Here is a 17,493-nt window from a genome sequence, read left to right as displayed (position 1 = left end):
CATACCTAAAAATAGTAATCCTTCAGTTTGTGTAATTCTTGATGTGGTTGACATGGCTTTCTCTGAGGATCAAGAGCTTCAGGAAGCTTTCAGCCCCTTGAGGAATAGCCAGTTTCGGTTGTTTATTGTCTCTTATGTTGGTTGGGCTCGATGGCTGGCATATTATTCCAGGAAAGGGAAGACAATTAGAGATAATTCACTCGCAGGACATACAAGAGACAACCATGTGCTAAATGACAGCGTCACTGTGGTTACATTCTTTAATATATAGAGGTAAAAGACATCAGCACAAACGTTGCAGGGACATACTGACAAATGGGAAGCCATTTTAACAGATAGATATACAGACTCCCAGCAACTCATGTTTTGCAAGCCATGTGTTATCGCCTTTTCCACCACTGCAAAATCTACTCCTTGCTGTTAATATTATTGATGTTGTTGGTATTGTTGTTGCTTGAGTTGGAGTATATGGAACTTTGAACATAACAATGTGAGTGTGTATGTGAGAGTGTATGAGAGTGCATGGGTGCATGCATGGAGGTGTGTGTGTGTGTGAGAGAGAGAGAGAGAGAGAAAGAGAGAGAGAGAGAGAAAGAGAGAGAGAGAGAGAAAGAGAGAAGAGCGCAAGAATGCTGGTATACATTATATATTACTCAGTTCCAATGACTATAGAGGCGTTTGCATGATTTTTGACATAGTTCAAGTTTCATATTATATTACTTGAGTTATGTACTTTGGTGTTTGTAAGAGTGAAGGTGTCAATGGAGAAGAACTGCAAGATCTTTGTATTCAGTGGGTGACATGGGACCCTTGGATCTAACCATGCTTCTCTGTTTATATGTACATTGTAGCCTAAGATTTTGGTCACTGTCTCTTCCTATTTGCCATTCTGGATCTCTGACTGTGGAAGCACTTGGCTTCCCCCCCCCCCCAAACATTCTAAACCTGTGGTTCTAAACTTGTGGCTTGAGAATCTTTGGGGGTTGCATATCACACATTTACATTATTATTCATAGGAGTAGCAAAATGACAGTTATGAAGTAGCAAAAAAAAATAATTTTATGGTTGGGGGTCACCACACGTGGAAGCATTAGGATGTCTGAGAACCACTATTCTAGATCCTGCACCAAGTCTCTCCTAGCAGGGATATCATTTCTACAACACTTTGACTTGAAAGCAAGGTCTCTACCATGTGCTTTTAAAAGTGAAGTGGAGTTTAACATTTACTGCCCTTTCCTTAAATCTTCAAGGCATTCACAGAATGGGGTCCACCTAAAAAGAAACAAAATTTAATTTATCTATGAAGCTTTATTTCATTTTTGAGACCTGATAAATCACAGAATTATATTTTATTAATTGGATGCAATCATAGTTTTCATTAATTTATATACTCAACAGGAGTCTCCATCGGTGGGACTCATTTTCATTCTTAATTTGTTTCTATGGCTCTTGCTGAAACACAATATCAAACTTCATGAATCTCATTTGCATGTTAATGAAACCAAGAAACAAAACAGGATCATTTTAATTATCTCTTGCTGGTTGTCAACCTACTTGATTACATTTTTCTTTTTTTTTTTATTTAGATTTGCTTTTTTTCTCTATTAATTACATGAAGTGTTCATAAAGGAATGTCAGATTTTGAGTGATTTATTAAAGCCTATATATTACTTATTTTACTTGAATGCTCCTTCTAGTATGTAGCTCAGGTTGGAAGAGGTGTTCAGCCAAGCTACCCAAAAGTTCCTTTGACAGACAAAGATAAGTCTTTTCTGAGAAATCAGAAGAACTGGTCAGGCAGGGAATGAGCAATGACCCATGTAGTGCCCTGCTGTGGGTGAGAAATATCATGGATTTTGCTGACTAAATAAGTAGGATCCTGACCGGAGAGTCTGAGCTGAATTGTCTTCTCCAAAAGAATACACAATAGTCCTTACAATGATAGCCATGGGTGTAATTTAGTTCATCTGGTCATATGGTTTCATGAGATGGATCCTTTGCAAAGCAGTAGGCTTGTGAATATAGCCAAAGCAATAAGCCATGAGTCCAGTGATTGTATACAGCAAAAATAATTTCAACACAGGGATGTAAACCCTTGTGCTGTGTTAAAGTGTACCAGATTGCTTCATGATCAAGGCTGTAAGACCAGAATATTTACTGTTGCTAAAAGAATAATATGTGTTTGTGCCTGTTTATTGTTAGTTTTCTTACCACAACAGTCTTTCTATGCTAAATAAGCAACATTTTCTCACTGATGTAAGATTTGTTGTTAAAATCAGATATCTGTATGTAGAGAAATTATTTACATGATGAACTGACAGAGGTAACTCCCATTCTCTGTCTACTCTGAGATGGATTATTCTAACATACCTTGCAGAATTGTGTGGCTATTCTTTCTGCCCTAAATCATTGTTCCTATCTGCATACAACTTACAGTATTTAAGTAAAGACCCCAAGTTCTTTATTGCAGATATTCAGGACATAACATCTTTACTTAGAAAGATGGGTCCCCTGAGATGTTATCCAAGTAACCAGTGTTTCTTGTTGTTAAAGATGCTGCATAGAATTCTTTATACTTATTTTATTCTAAAATAATAATATTAATATATTTAATAGTCAATGCCTCAGATGGCAGCTGATAAATTAGAAGTGAATTATGCACAGAGTTGAATAATTTGAAGCCTAAGGGAAGGTGAGCCTCAGCACAGATGGCTGGGTCTGGAATGCACCTGAGGTCTGTGGGTAGAGATGAGGCTCATGAACTTCAGTGGCTGACTTTGCACTCTTAGGGGAAGCTTGTAGAGATTAATGTAGAGTAAAAACTATTGTAGTATTCTCTTCTGGACCATCTTCTTCCCCATCACTTCAGACTCTAACATGCCAAGAAAGGCTTTGACACATGGAACTGTAAGAATTTTGCACCGTCAGACTCATATAGGCTCTGCCACATGATATTTTATTGGCTATGGATAATTTTCTGCCCTGTGTTCTAATTATCTCTAATATGGCCCCTTCTCTCTCCTTCTCCTATCTTCTCTTCTCCTTTTCTTTCCTCTCCTTTCTCTTTCCCTTCCTCCCCTCCCCCTTCCCTCATCTATGTCCATCTTACTTTCACTCTCCTCTTCTCCCCCTCTCTCCCCTCCCATTCCCTTCCCTTGGAATCCAGACTTACAGTTCATAATGCTGAGACACAAGAACTTAAACTCAAAGAAATCCCTGAATGGTTGGGTCACAAGTTACCTTAGAGTCTCAGGACACAAGTTTCCTAGACATCAGAACTTCTGCTCTCTACCCTGTGTCTCTTTAGCTTTCTCCAGAGGATAATAGAATTTTAGGCAAAGAGCAACTATGATTAGACACTCAGAGATTGATTCAGTATCCTTGGGCTTAAATCACAGCCACCTCTTACTCATTTAAGGATGGGAAAGATATTTAGCCTTTGTCCTTTAAATCTCCTACAGGAGGAATAGGGTTAACAGTGTCACAGTATTGGTGAGATGACATTGTTGGCCTTGTTGAAAATGATGGCAGTGCAGAAGTGTGGCTAAATGGATTTCAGAAACGAAGGCTGGAGCAATGTTAACCAGGTTCTAAGCGGAGTCCTTGGATTAATCACATTACACACACTTAACAAGACCAAATATATGCACAAATGTACACAAAATAATTTCAGGGAATACAGAAGTCCACACAAGTCTCCTAGGAGAGAACAACTTGTTCCTGATTAATTGTAAAGTAGTGTCGGAGAATCATAGTTATATTTTGTATATATTTAATGAGATTGAAGTAAAGATAGAACATTCTTTCCTGTGCATCTTTGGTCAGCGTCAGCCAGCTTGGTGATGTGATGGCTTAATTTAGAATAGTTATGCTTTTATGTTTTTTAAAAAAAGAAATTGAAATTGGTTTATGAATTAAAAACAAAAGCTTTACTAAGAGATTCACACTTTGATAATGGTTTGGAGAATAAAGTTCAAGATCAATTTTATGGTCTGTGGTGTGTCACTTATGCTTACAGATTATATTTTATACACTGGCCTTGAGAAGGTGAAATAGAAATGAGTGAAGATTTACATCTTTTGTATCTTGATATGCCCATATCTTTTTTTCATTAAAGCAAAGGAAAAAAAAAATATATATATATATAACCACTTCTATTATTGTATCAGTTCATTTGACACACCAGAGATGGCTGTCTTGTGACCATTTGGTTTTCTGCATACTTCAAATGTTTCCATCTCTTCTGGGTCTCCTTGTGTAAGGACATTTTCCCCTCTCCCTATCCTGGTACCCCTTTTTTTCTTTTCTTCCAATGTCCTTGTCTGCCAAGAGGCACACATTCTCTAGCTCTAAATCAACCCCATAATTCCATTTGAGCAGATGTGTCAAGTCGCCAATCGTAAGTAATTTATGGTGATACAAAGCTCTGGCTTGGGAATCCAGAGCTCTACACCATAGTAGTAAATCCTGCGTGGCCTTGGGGAATGACATCAGCTCTCTCTTTCTACCTGTAAATGTATGAGATTGGATTTGAGTATCTCCATATTCTAAAATAGTGTGCATGTTGTATGCTTGGGTTCTGTGGGTGCATTTGTTCATGCATGTACACACATGTGTGTGTGCATGTGTGTGCACCTAGTGTGGAGGTCGGAGGCAAATATTGGCTATCTTTCTCAGTCAGTCTCCAGTTTATTTTTCGGAGAGAATGTCTTCACTGGAGCTAACAGATTTGGCAATGCTGACTGCTCAGTAAACCCAGACATCCTCCAGTCTCTGTCTTCCAGCCTTGGGATTATAGATGTGTGCTACTGCACCTGGCTTCTCACTTAAGTGCTAAGGATCCTGACTCAAGTCTGCATGCATGTAAGCACTTTAGGAGCAGAGTCATTTCTCCAGCCCCAAGTGTACCTTTTGGCAAAGCATGCTTTTGTCAGAATTCATTTAAAAATAAAAATCTTTGAAACACAGTTAAGAAGGTAAGGGGAATGTCTTAAAGCAGATTGTCCTTCTAAGTCCTTCAAACTAGGAGACACAGGATGTTCTTGGCTTAAAAGATGCCTTGAACTTTCATAAGATGAAGAAATTCATGATATAAATATGATCCCACTCAAACTGATAAGTTGTCTCCAGTTTGTTCAATTAAAATAAATTTGTGAGGTTGATAATAATCACCGGTATATAACTTGCATTCTTTTAGTGCATGTCTGAATCTTTATTTTGTTTCCTTAATTGTGTGTTTCTCCGTGTTTGCATATGGGTTGGTGTACATACACATGTGCCCACAGAGATCAGAAGAAGGCATCTCATTCCTTGGACCTAGAATTACCACCAGCTGTGAACTACCTAAAGTGGGTGCTGGCCACTGAACTCTAGTCCTCTGTTTAGGCAACAAGTACTCTTAATCACTTCAGCCCATCTGCCTTTGTCAGTAGTGAGCAGCAGCATTTAATGTGGATGGATATATCAAGTTGGGTCCTCTCAGAAACACAGCTGTAGCCAATGACTGAGGTACAAGGGATGCATGTGTCAGGGGGGTAGCTGTGAGGAGAAAATGGTAAGCTTGAAGACAAAGCAGGGGCAGGGTGTGTTAGAAATCCATTGATGTCAAGAGAAGATCCCCCACACAGCCCAGACTCTCTTGACAGATTTACTTCCAAATCAAAGGTACCCACTCTAGTAGGTGTCTGGCTTGGGAAAATAATTAATTTGGAAAAGTTAGGTTTCTTTTAAGACTGCTATACTAAAATAGCACAGATCACGTGGATCTATCGACATCTATTTCCCCTAATTCTAAGGTTTGGAAGTGCAAGAATGAAGAGACAGATTTATTGTCTCTTGGGGACCTTGCTTCTGATTTTCTATTGGCTGCCTTCTGTTTGCCTTTTAAGGTGCTTCCTGGATGCAAGCACACGGGCAGAGCACCATCTCTCCATCTTGTGCTAGTTGTGAGAGTACCAACCACATAATGCAGGCCCCACCCTCTACTCTCATCTACATCTCCTAAAGACTTCATCTCTAACTGCTATCACATTGGCGGTTAGGGCCTCACGACATGGATTTTGTCGTATTTCTAGAAGCTAGTGAACCAAACAGAAATTGCAAACAGCTTGATGTATCTGAGAAAAACCCACTGAGCCCTCCTTTATGGGCAGCATTCCTGGAGAGATGGGAAATGTTTGATAGTGTCTCAGCCACTTTTCATACCAAATAATGAAGTATTACATACATGAAGGAGTTGTAAAAAAAATCTATAAGTAGAAATGCAGATTGCAGGGGGCTTATTGCTATGGTCTCTCTCTGTCTAGTTGTTTGATATACAAGCTAGGGAGATATTATTGAAATTACAAAGGATAGATATAGAAAATGAATAAATTTAGTAAAATAGGCAAATATGATTTATATTTATATAGTGTCTCCAACAACTGGAGGACACACATTCTTGTCAAGTATACCTAGGCTATTTACCTAAATTTATGTGGTGTCATAAAGAATAGTGTTTTAATAAATCTCAAAGGGTTGAAATCATGGAGAGTAAGTGCCCAGCTACAGTGGAATTAGCTGGAAATCATTAATTAAAAAATACTTAAAATCCAGAAAGGTGTGGAATTTAATTACTGCACTCCTCAAACAGTAATCTCAATGGAGATCAGCAATCATTCTTGCTCAAGGATGACAAACACTGTAAGTCAAACTTGTGAGGAGCCACTTAGACAAAAACTGACATCCTTAATTGCAAATTAAGAAGAAAGAAAGGCTAAATATGAAGAAGCCATCTAAGTAGCCTTGTGAAGAAATTAAAACAAAAACATCTAACAGATCAGATCAAAAGTAATAAAAGAAGTATGCTGGAGAGACAGCTCAGGGACAAGGAACACTTGCTGCTCTTCTAGCAGACCTGAGTTTGGTTCCCAGCACCCCACAGTTGGTAGTTCATGACCAACCATGACTCCAGCTCCAGGAAATCCAGGGCCCTCTTCTGGCTTTCTCATGCATTCCACACCCAAACAAAAACTAAACTAAGATTGAGAAATTTAGAAAACATAGTCTTATGAAATTGCATTCAAAAAAATTACAGAAAAAGAAATCCTCTGTCTCATGAAGAGAATCGACACATAATTAAAATGTCCCAACAAAGAGAACTCCAAGCTAACAAGTGCTCAAATGGGAATTCTTCCAAACACATTTAAGACAGATCTGACATTCTCTCTCAGAGAGAGGAAAAAAGTCAAAATCCTCCTAACTCATTCTGTGAGGCCAGCATAACCTTGGTACCCAGCCCTGTCAAGGACAAACAAGAAAGGAAAATTAAAAACCACTCTTGCTCATGAATATAAATGCGAAATATTCTAAACAAAATATTAGCATACATGTGTGAAGGGACTCAGCCTCAGCCTCAGAATGAAAATGTCTTCTGATAGCTTGGTGGGTTGCAAAGCTAAAGAAACAATTGAAAGGAGTGGTGGCTCTGGCCCTGTGTGGACAATATGACTATCCTTCCTCTGAGATGAAGGGGAGCACAAAGTGTGTGTGGGGGAGGGGAGTCTCATTCTCTCTTATTAAAGGCCAGTTAAAAGTAAAGATATACTTTGGCATATTAGATTCTCCATGTCTCTCCGTGCCCTCTGCTGCATTGCTTTCTCTAGCAAATGTTGCAGTGGTCAATGTCCCATGGATGTGGGAATGTTCCAGCTTCCCATGGATGTAAGAGGGACTTGTCTAGGCTGGACCACTCAGCTGTAGCTTCTTGCTCATGACTTCCCTGATGGTGAGGGGTCCTCCTTCCCTGGGAATCTGCTGGCATGACAGATTGTATTGATCCTGTAGGAAGAGTGTTGACTGTCCATAGGAAGGATGTTGATAACCATTGGAGGATGCGGATGGATAGGGCTGTGAAGGTAAGGATGGGATCGGATCCATTGCGGCTCTTCAGAACTGTGTGTAGGACTGAGTATCGGGACCTACACTTTTGTCCTAGTTGAAAGCTCAGCTTTGTTTGAGTTTTCCTTATCTTATACCCTTCTACCTTTTGAACTTGTTCTTTGGGTGGCTTAGCTCAGACTTGTGCCTTCACACCATGCCTCTTATCATTCGATGAAATAGCACAACATAGGGGCTACAGAGACGGATAAGCAGTTAAGAACACATAGTACTCTTAGAGAGGATTTGAGATCTGTTTCCAGAGCCCAGAGTGGGTGACACATAGCTGTGTGCAATCCTGGCACCAGAGTATCCAACGTTTTCTTCTGGCTTCCATAGACACCATACATACATGCATAAACCCACACATAGACATATATGAGTACACACAATTAAAATTAAATAAATGGGGCAGTATATTTACTCCTGTCCAGAAGAAATAAATCCATAGTAACTTATCCCACACCAAAAAAACTGAAGTACAAATCATGCCCTCTTAAGTGTAAGACATATTTAAATAACTTATATCTAATAGCTGGTTATTATAGGAAGAATTTTACAGTGGAGAACACTGACAAACTCAAACTCATGCAGATGACCAACTTTAACCCTGCTCATCCTAAACTACATTGATGAAATATAGTCCTGATTTCACATGATGAGGATAGAATTATTTTTTTTTTATCACTATGGTTTATCCCCTGAAAAACTTCTCTGAAAATTGTTATGCAGACCTGAAGTGGAAATCATTCTAGCTGGCTGGTTATCCTAAAAAGCTGTCAAGGAAAACCTCAAAGAACGAAGTCTAAAAACTGGCATAATCACATAAACCCAGGGAGACAAGGTGACCAACATGCACCATGAATATTCCAGTGGGACATTGAAATAGAGGCAGATGCTCGCAGCCAACTATTGGACTGAGCATGGGGTCCCCAATGGAGGAGTTGAAGAAAGGACTGAAGGAGCTGAAGGGGTTTACAACCCCATAGGAAGAACAACAATATTAAACAACCAGTCCTCCCAGAGCTCTCAGGGACTAAACCACCAACCAAGGAGTACACATGGAGGGACCCATGGCTTTAGCAGCATATGAAGCAGAGGATGGCCTTGTCAGGCATCAATGGGAGGAGAGGTCCTTGTTCCTATGAAGGCTCGATAGATGCCCCATGTAGGGGAATTCGAGGGTGGGTAGGCAGGACTGGGTAGGTGAATGCGGAAATACCCTCAGAGAAGCAGGGGGAGGGGGAATGGGATTTGGGCTTTCCAGGGGGGAAACTGGGAAAGGGGATAACATTTGAAATGTAAATAAAGAAAATAGCCAATGGGGGGGGGGAAGAAAAAGGGACATTAGGCAAAAGCTAAAGAAATTTAACGAAAATATCAATTAGCTAATAGTAATAAGAATAATAATACCAACAATAATTCATCAATACTGAGTTACTACTTGACACATATCACACTCATGAGAAGATAATAAAAAAAGAAATCTGTATATAAAAGTCATATTGAGAATTCACCTGTAATCATTCAGCCTTTCTGGAATTCTAAAACCATATGAAGATAAACAATCATTTAAAATATGTTCCAATACTTTGGCTTTATCAATACAGAATGTAGAGTGGACCTGTGCTTATAAATACCAAGAATACATGTATAAGGTGGAAACCAGATTAAAGGTTGGGACAAGGGAATGAAAAATGCTGTAAAAAAATAAGTGTGGACTTAGTATCATTTTGTAGTGAGTAAATCTGGATACCCTAGTGTAGGAGAATGCTAAGGTCTTGTGGCAGGAGTGGGTGGGTGGGGGAGCACTCTCATAGAAGCAGGAGGAGGGAGGGGATAGGGGTTTGCAGAGGGGAAACCGGGAAAGGGAATAACATTTGAAATGTAAATAAATAAAATATCAAAAAAAAAAAAAAGATTGGCATGTAGGCATCCAGAATGTCTTTGAAATTCATGGCAGAGACTCAATGAAAAAGCCCCTTTAATTCTATTCCCAAGGGATCTTGTTTTAAAAGTAGCATTTTTATTGGTACAGAAATGGCATCCATTATGACACTCATTTCGTGTCATAATGTGTTGAGAATGGAACCTAGGGTCTAAGATATGGTAGGCGCAGGCTCCGCCACCGAGCTTGTGTCCTGCTCTTATTACCACATTTGCGTAGATGTCTGCGTGTAAATACACTTCGACTATGTACACCCCACACTTCCCAGATTGTCTCCCTTCTTGCTGGTTCTCAACCTGTGAGCTGCAACCCCTTTGGGGGTTGAATGACCCTTTCACGGGGTCACATATCAGGTATCCTATACATCAGATATCTACATTATGATTTATACAACAGTAGCAAAATCACAGTTATGAAGCAGCAAAGAAAATAATATGATGGTTGGGGCATCATCGCAACAAGAGGAACTGTATTAAAGAGCTGCAGAATTAGGAAGGTTGAGAGCCACTGTCCTGAATAGTCCTACAACCTATTTCTGCTTCACGTGTCCTTTTAACAGTTAGATTCCGTGTATGAATAAAACATTGAGTATTTATCTTTCTAAATCTGTGCTGTTTCGGTCAATACAACGTCCTCAAGTTCTATCCCTTTTCCCATAAAGGTCATCTCTCACAAATTAATATTACTCCATTCTGTAGACATTTGCCCCTTTTCTTTAGTGAATACGACTACAAAGCTCATGCGTGTGGCTGCCTCTGTAGTGCGCTGCCTTAGACTCCTTTGGGTACCAGTCCAGGAGATGCATGGCTAGATTGTATGCTACTTCTTTTCCAAATAGTTGCCATGACCTTTAGGTGATTTGTTTTCTAATTCAGGTCAGTTTGGTAGAGCTGTAACTGGTCATGTAATTTGAGTCTTTCCTCGTAAAAATAAGCGTGAAATCCCAGCAGAGACTGGTGTGCCCACCTAAGACTTTCAGCCCCATTGTCAGTGTTTATGAATGTGCCCATCTAAGCCTGGCTAAGATTCTGCAATGTCTGGGGCTATTCTACGTTGCTTTCAAGATAAAAGGAATAAAAATTAGCAAAGCTTCAAAGCTAAAGAGCAAGGGAATGTATTAGCATTTGCTCTCTGACTGACCCATCTCTGCCTCATTTGCATGCCATGTCTTATATTTATCAGAGTGGATCTGCTGCTGTGTATTAGATGGCATTAATGCTGATTAGGACAATCACATAAGGAGCGTGGCGATGCAGAAAACCATCAATGAAATAGAAATGTAAGAAACAGATATTTAGAGCAAAGCCATAAATATAACCTTCGGCTGCAATTTAGTACAAGTTAAAATAAAACATACATGAGATGGACGATATGGGTGATTGAACCTTGCGGTTTTACGCAGTGCTTAAGAAAAGGGATGGATGAATCTGTAAAAGTTGCACACTATTAGACAAGCTAATTAGCTCACTGTAAAACTATCAAAAATTGAGATAAAAATTCATGTAACATGAAATTAATCATGGTAAAATGTTAATTTTATGTTTATGTCATGCCAATTCTGGGGCACTTAAGAACAATCACAATGTTGTGTAACCACAACATTTATCATTATTAGGTTGCAAAAAGAAAGTATTTTTCTGTAGAGTTTTAAAATCAATCCCACCCATATTTGTGTGTGAGAGAGAGTATGAGTATGTGTGTGTATGTGTGTGAGATTGTTTATGTGTGTATGAGAGAGATTGTGTATGTGTGAGTATGAGTGTATTTGTTTATGTGTGTGTATGTATGTGTGTGAGATTGTGTGTTTGTGTGTGATTGTATATATGTGAGTATGAATGTGTGTGAGTGTGTTTACATATGTGACTTTGTGTATGTGTGAAAATGAGTGTATATTGAATAAAAAAAAAAAGAAAAAAAAACCCCAAATACAATGATACATTCATCTGTGCTTAATTACGGATTTGCCTTATTGTAGTCTTTGTTCCTTCAGTTAACTTTGCTTTACTGCTTATTCCTCTTTCGCTCCACAGATGGGGTTTGTTTTTGTTGGACAGGTCTATTAACAAAATCTACATTTATTTTCTAAATTGAGACTGTCATGATTTACCCTTCATTTAAAAGGACAATTTCACCGAACAGAGATATTTTGGCTGACTTTCTCTTTTTCTTGTGTCATTTCAAATTTGTCCTCCTATGAGTTGTTGGCCATTATAGTTTCTGTTTAGAAATTATCTGTGCCTATTGAGGGTCCCTCATACGTGACAGATCTCGTGTCTCTGCTTTTAATATTCTTTCTGTGCCCCAGCTTTGAATAGCTTGATTGTAATATGTCTTGGTGTGGAGCATCCCGTGTTTATCCTGCCTGTTGTTTATTGAATTTCTTGGCTGTATCCACTCTCTTGCATCATTCATTAAATCTGACACAGGTTTTGGTCATTGTTTCTTTAACTGCTCTTTCCTTTACCCTCTTCTGCCTGCTCTCACACAAGGTTAAAGTTGATGGTCCCTCATAGGTCTCTCAGGCTTCCTTCTTTATTTTTGTCCTGTTAGTTACTCAGGTTTCAAGGGCGCTAACTGACCCATCATCATAGTTACACCTCTGTGTGTGTTCAAATCTACTCTGAACCCCTCAACTGAATTCATTTCAGTTGTACTTTGTGGTACCTTTTATGCCTTAAATTTTTATTTGTTAAAGTGTGTGTGTGTGTGTGTGTGTGTGTGTGTTTGTGTATACATGAATAAAGATGCTCACAGTGCCCAGAGATGCAGGATCCCCCTTGGAACTGGACCGAGTTAAAGGCAGCTGAAGTTGCTCCATGTGGATGTTTGGAACTGGACTCTGGTCCTCTGTAAGAACCATGGAGTACTACTCAGCCATTAGAAACAATGAATTCATGAAATTCTTAGACAAATGGATGGAGCTGGAGAACATCATACTAAGTGAGGTAACCCAGTCTCAAAAGATCAATCATGTAATGCACTCACTGATAAGTGGATATTAGCCTAGAAAGTTTGAATACCCAAGACATAATCCACAAATTAAATGATGTCCAAAAAGAATGGAGGAGTGGCCCCTGGTTCTGGAATAGGGGAATTCCAGAACAGGGAAGCAGGAAGGGGTAGATGGAAGAACAGGGGGAGGGAAGAGGGCTTATGGGACTTGCGGGGAGTGGGGACCCAGAAAAGGGGAAATCATTTGAAATGTAAATAAAAAATATATCAATAAAAAAAGAACCATAAACACTCTTAACCAGTGCTTAGTCTCTCCAGTTTTCCCCTTTCCTGCAGCACAGTTGTTTATTTGTGTTTTCCATGTGCTGAGTTAGCATTTGCTATTCTTCTTCACTCTTTGTTCATGAGTTCCTTTTGGTCTTTGACCATAACTGATTTTAAGCTGTAGCAGGGTAGGCATCCCCTGGGACTGTTTATCTTAGTTTCTCTTACTGTTCTATTGTGTCAGTTACTTTTGTGTATCGGCCTCAGAAACCCCTGAAAGCATGACCTGAAGGGAAAAGATGTATTTTGGCTCCTGTTTTCAGACCATTGGTCAGGTGGTCTCATGCATTCGGGCAGATCTGCGGGCAGCGGGAGTGTGGAGGTACGGGGGATTCCTCACCTCGCAACAGGCAGGAAGTGGAGGATGATGGAGGGACTAGGGACCTTGCTTAACCTCCAAAGGCACTCCTTCAGTGACACCTTTTTCCCAGTTAGGCGCTAAGGTCCAGTATAGCACCACCTGCTGGAAACCCAGCAATTAACAAACACGTGAGCCTGTGAGAGACACACCACACCCACACTGCAGGAGTTATTTCTTATTTCCTTGTATGCTTTGCATTTTAGAGATGGGGGTTGAAACAGCCTTTTAGCATTATTTTAACTCTAGAAGTCAGATGACTTTCATGCTTACAGAGTTTGTCATTTGCCTGTACTGTTTATTTGGGATTGTCTCTTCCCCCTCTTTTCTCTCTGTTTTGCTCTGTCCCTGTCTCTTTGTCAGTTCTGCTTCTCTTTCCCTCTGCCCTCTTCGCATACCACAGAGCTTACCCATGAAACCCAGAGGTCTCTGAATCCATCATCCTCTTGTCTCAGCCTCCTGAGTGCTGGGTTTACAGACTCACAGCTGCCTTCCCCATTTCCCGTTTTCTTTGGTGGATAGAATGTTTGAGGTCCATATTCTTGGAGGTTGACATCAGCCAATGTTTTGACAGATTCCCTCAAGTACTTGGGGAAATAGAATTGAAATGCGACAAACTAAAAATCCTTTCCTAGTCTTTGCACATTGGCTCTGTGCTGGGTCATTCCCTTATCATGCACTTCCTATTCACAGACATAATCCTCCAAATTGTGTTTAGCTTAATCCCCCAAATGATGTCTCATGAAAGAGTAGAATATATGAGCCAAAGCTTTCAACTCTTTTCAAATAAAACTCTTACAGTACAATTGTATTTTTTTTTCTTGGATAAAGCCCAACATTTTTTTTAAACAGCAATGTTATGATTTTTTCCATAATAGAGAAGAAAAATATGCATTTTATAGCAAACCCCTCCAAAGTGAAATATGCACACCATTTGCAAAATTTTTCTATCAAAAGACATTGTCAACAACCATGCATTTTAGTAGCACTGTATGTGGAAAAATCAATGCTGGGTAAATGTTAGCAGCCTCCTGGGTAGTCAGTGTAAGCACAACTTTGCTTTCTGAGGTTTAATCTTGCTTCTGTCCATATGATGGCTAAACAGGCATTGACCTCTTCTCTGGCAAGCCTTCATGATCATGTACGCCATAGGAAAACCTCTCTTTCTTTTCTTCTGTGCCAAATCTTTTCATATGCTATATTGTTATTTTGAAAAGACTGTGGATCAGGAAATAAGGCAATAGCTGGTAGATACTAGTAGCTTTGATTACTATTGGCAGACAGCTACATATCTCTAAGTATAGTCTTATCAAACTGGCCAATGAGGGACACTGAGTAGATTCTTTTTATGTGTCACATGAAGAGGTCAGTAGATTCTGCGTTTTGGTTTCAAACTGTGGCCAATACTGGGAAAGGTGAACATACACATTTCTATAATGAAAGCTGCTGTAAGTTTGAATGAATGGTAGAAAGTTTGAAAGGAACAGGGGCTCCTTCAGTGTGTGCCTGTGGTGTAGGAAACAGGCATATGCATAGGTGCCCTGTTTGCCTTTTATTCCTCACCTATCTCAGGTACTATGAGTCCCTCATGCTTAAGTAAATATAGGTTATCACATAGCTCAGCAACAAGGTTTAACAGAATAGCCTTTAAGCCTAAACTGTGAAAAGAGTTGACAAGGGATCAAAGAGGCTAAAGGAACCTGTCTCTTTTTGTTGCCTTATTTTCTTTGCTCACTGCTAAGTAAAGCACCTGATGAAAGCAGCTTCAGGAAGGTAGGGTTTAGTTTGGCTCACAGTCTGAGGATGCAGTCCCTCATGGCAGGGAAGGCATGACAGTAGGAGCAGTGGGAGGCAGCTGACTGCAGTGTGTTCACAGTGGGGAGAGGAGGAGGGAGAGTGGGAAGGAGGAGGCGGGAGAGGGAGAGGGAGGGGGAGGGGGAAGGGGAGGAGGAGGGTTAGAGGGAGAGGGAGAGGGAGAATACACTCAAGCGTTCAGTCATCTGTTTTATTCCTTTTATTCAGTTTGGACTAGCCTATGGATGATGTCACTGGCAATTAGTTGAGTCTTTCCACCTCACTCAATTCAATCTAGAAACTCCCTCCCAGGCACAGCCAGGGTTTATCTCCTAGGTGATTCTAGTTCATCAAGTGTAAAGAAAATATTAACCGATTAATAATATTAACAAATTGCCCGACTCTATTTAGAAGGAGATAGAAGGAGAGTTCGGAATGGAAGGGAGGAGGCAGGCCATGAACAAGCAAGAATGGAAACTAACTTGCCCCTTTTCCTTGTTTCAAACCAAGTTTATTATAGAGCGTTTCAAGGAGCCCCTTCTTCTTCTTCTTCTTTAAATGCTTAGATGTGAACAACATGTTTAGAATGATGCTGGACAAGGAGTCTGCCAGTCTCAAGAGAAGAAAAGAAAAAAAAACAACTAAATCATCCTCTACTGAATTATGTAGATTGTCATATAGAAAGGGACACATATCAACCTTAGATGCAAAATGGGGATGGGTAGGAGATACCTAGGACAGTAGATATGAGCAGTAGGAACAGGAGTTGTACTAGGGAGAAATCAAAGAGCTAGGGATACAGCAAGGGGAGAATATAGATGCTATAGGCTGAGGCCACAGCTGTGGACAAGATCTTATTTTTGGGATGCATGCAAGGTATCAGAATGTCACAATAAAATATATGCCTTGCCCTTGCTCTACTAGTTAATACAGAGAGGAACGGAAGATACCTGATGATTGCAGTCATTTACTGCCCAGGCAGCTGACCAAGGAGCAGTTCCTTGTCCAGCATTCCCAGAAGTCACCAGGGTCGATGGGAAGGAAGATAAATCCCTCTAGGCATTTTGAAGCTGAAGGTGACAGAAGTATAATTCTTAATTGATTGAGTCATCCATGAACTGGACCGAGTTCCTCCGAAATGATTAGATTGATTTTCTACATGAGACAGAATAAGAGCACAAGATAGAAAATTAGATTGAGTTAGGGGGAAAAATGCATTTTTCACACTCGAGGCTGTGACAGAGAATCTCATAACTGTAATATGATTCTAGCTGCTTGGCTTAAGTAGCTTATCTCAGAGATATGGCCAGTAGCCTGCTGACGTGTAAGGGCCTACTGTGAGCATCTCTTCCCATCTCAGCTTTCCTGAGTAGATAGCCTAGAGTCTGGTGTGGAGGAAGCGTTGACACCACAGGAATTGACACATATTATCAAGCACAACCTTCCTTCCCAGAGAACAGGTTATTAAACATTTCCCAGCATGCTACTGCTCTGGACTTCCCGCTTATGAGCCAAAGTGAAATGATGTTGTGGAAAAGCTATTAGGATTTCCTTCAAAAATCGGACTGATAAAAATAAGAACCAAGTGTGATCTGTTTCTCATATGTCACTATGTGTTTTGCTTATGGAAAAAAATAAACCTTAGTATGTCTTATTTTACACATTTATGAGACACATTCAAGCTCTTTAGTGTGGCATATACAAATTGTTTCTGGGCCACACACAGAGCGGGTATGCTGAATATGTATATTCTGAGGTAAAATGTTTAGATCTCAATTTTGGGGCTACATGCTGGGTTGTTTGATTTTTATATTAAGGGAGGGTGTTTCTCCATTATGCATTGTTCTTTGCTAAAAACATATAGAAATGCTAAAATATCGAGTGTGTGTGTGTGTGTGTAAATGCATGTGTATTCCTGTCCATATGTAGGTCAGAGGAAACTTTGGATCTTGTTCTCCAGATACCCACTCCCTTGTCTTTTGATTTTAGAATAAGAATAAGAATATTTGTTTATTTAAGTTCTACAATATTACAAGCCTTTACTTGTACATTTTCTTCTCTACTCATTAGAAGAAAAATGATGTCAAAACAGAGCCTGCATCCTGATAGTTCCAGGTTATTAAAAGTAAAACAGTGAGCAGATGTCATCCATTCCTCTTTCTTTCTTGAGCATTTTCCTTGAAGCTAGCATTCCCTCCAG

General features: G+C 39.8%; 1 protein-coding gene across 1 annotated transcript in view; it reads left to right on the top strand.

Moving 5' to 3' along the window:
- Cntnap4 (contactin associated protein family member 4) overlaps positions 1-17,493 on the top strand; it is a 295,010-nt gene that overhangs the window by 46,149 nt on the left and 231,368 nt on the right.

This window comes from Apodemus sylvaticus, chromosome 21, assembly GCF_947179515.1.
Source record: "Apodemus sylvaticus chromosome 21, mApoSyl1.1, whole genome shotgun sequence".
Classification (NCBI taxonomy): Eukaryota; Metazoa; Chordata; class Mammalia; order Rodentia; family Muridae; genus Apodemus; species Apodemus sylvaticus.
Note: the sequence above shows the minus strand (reverse complement) of the source record. Positions and strands in the feature narration are given on the sequence as shown.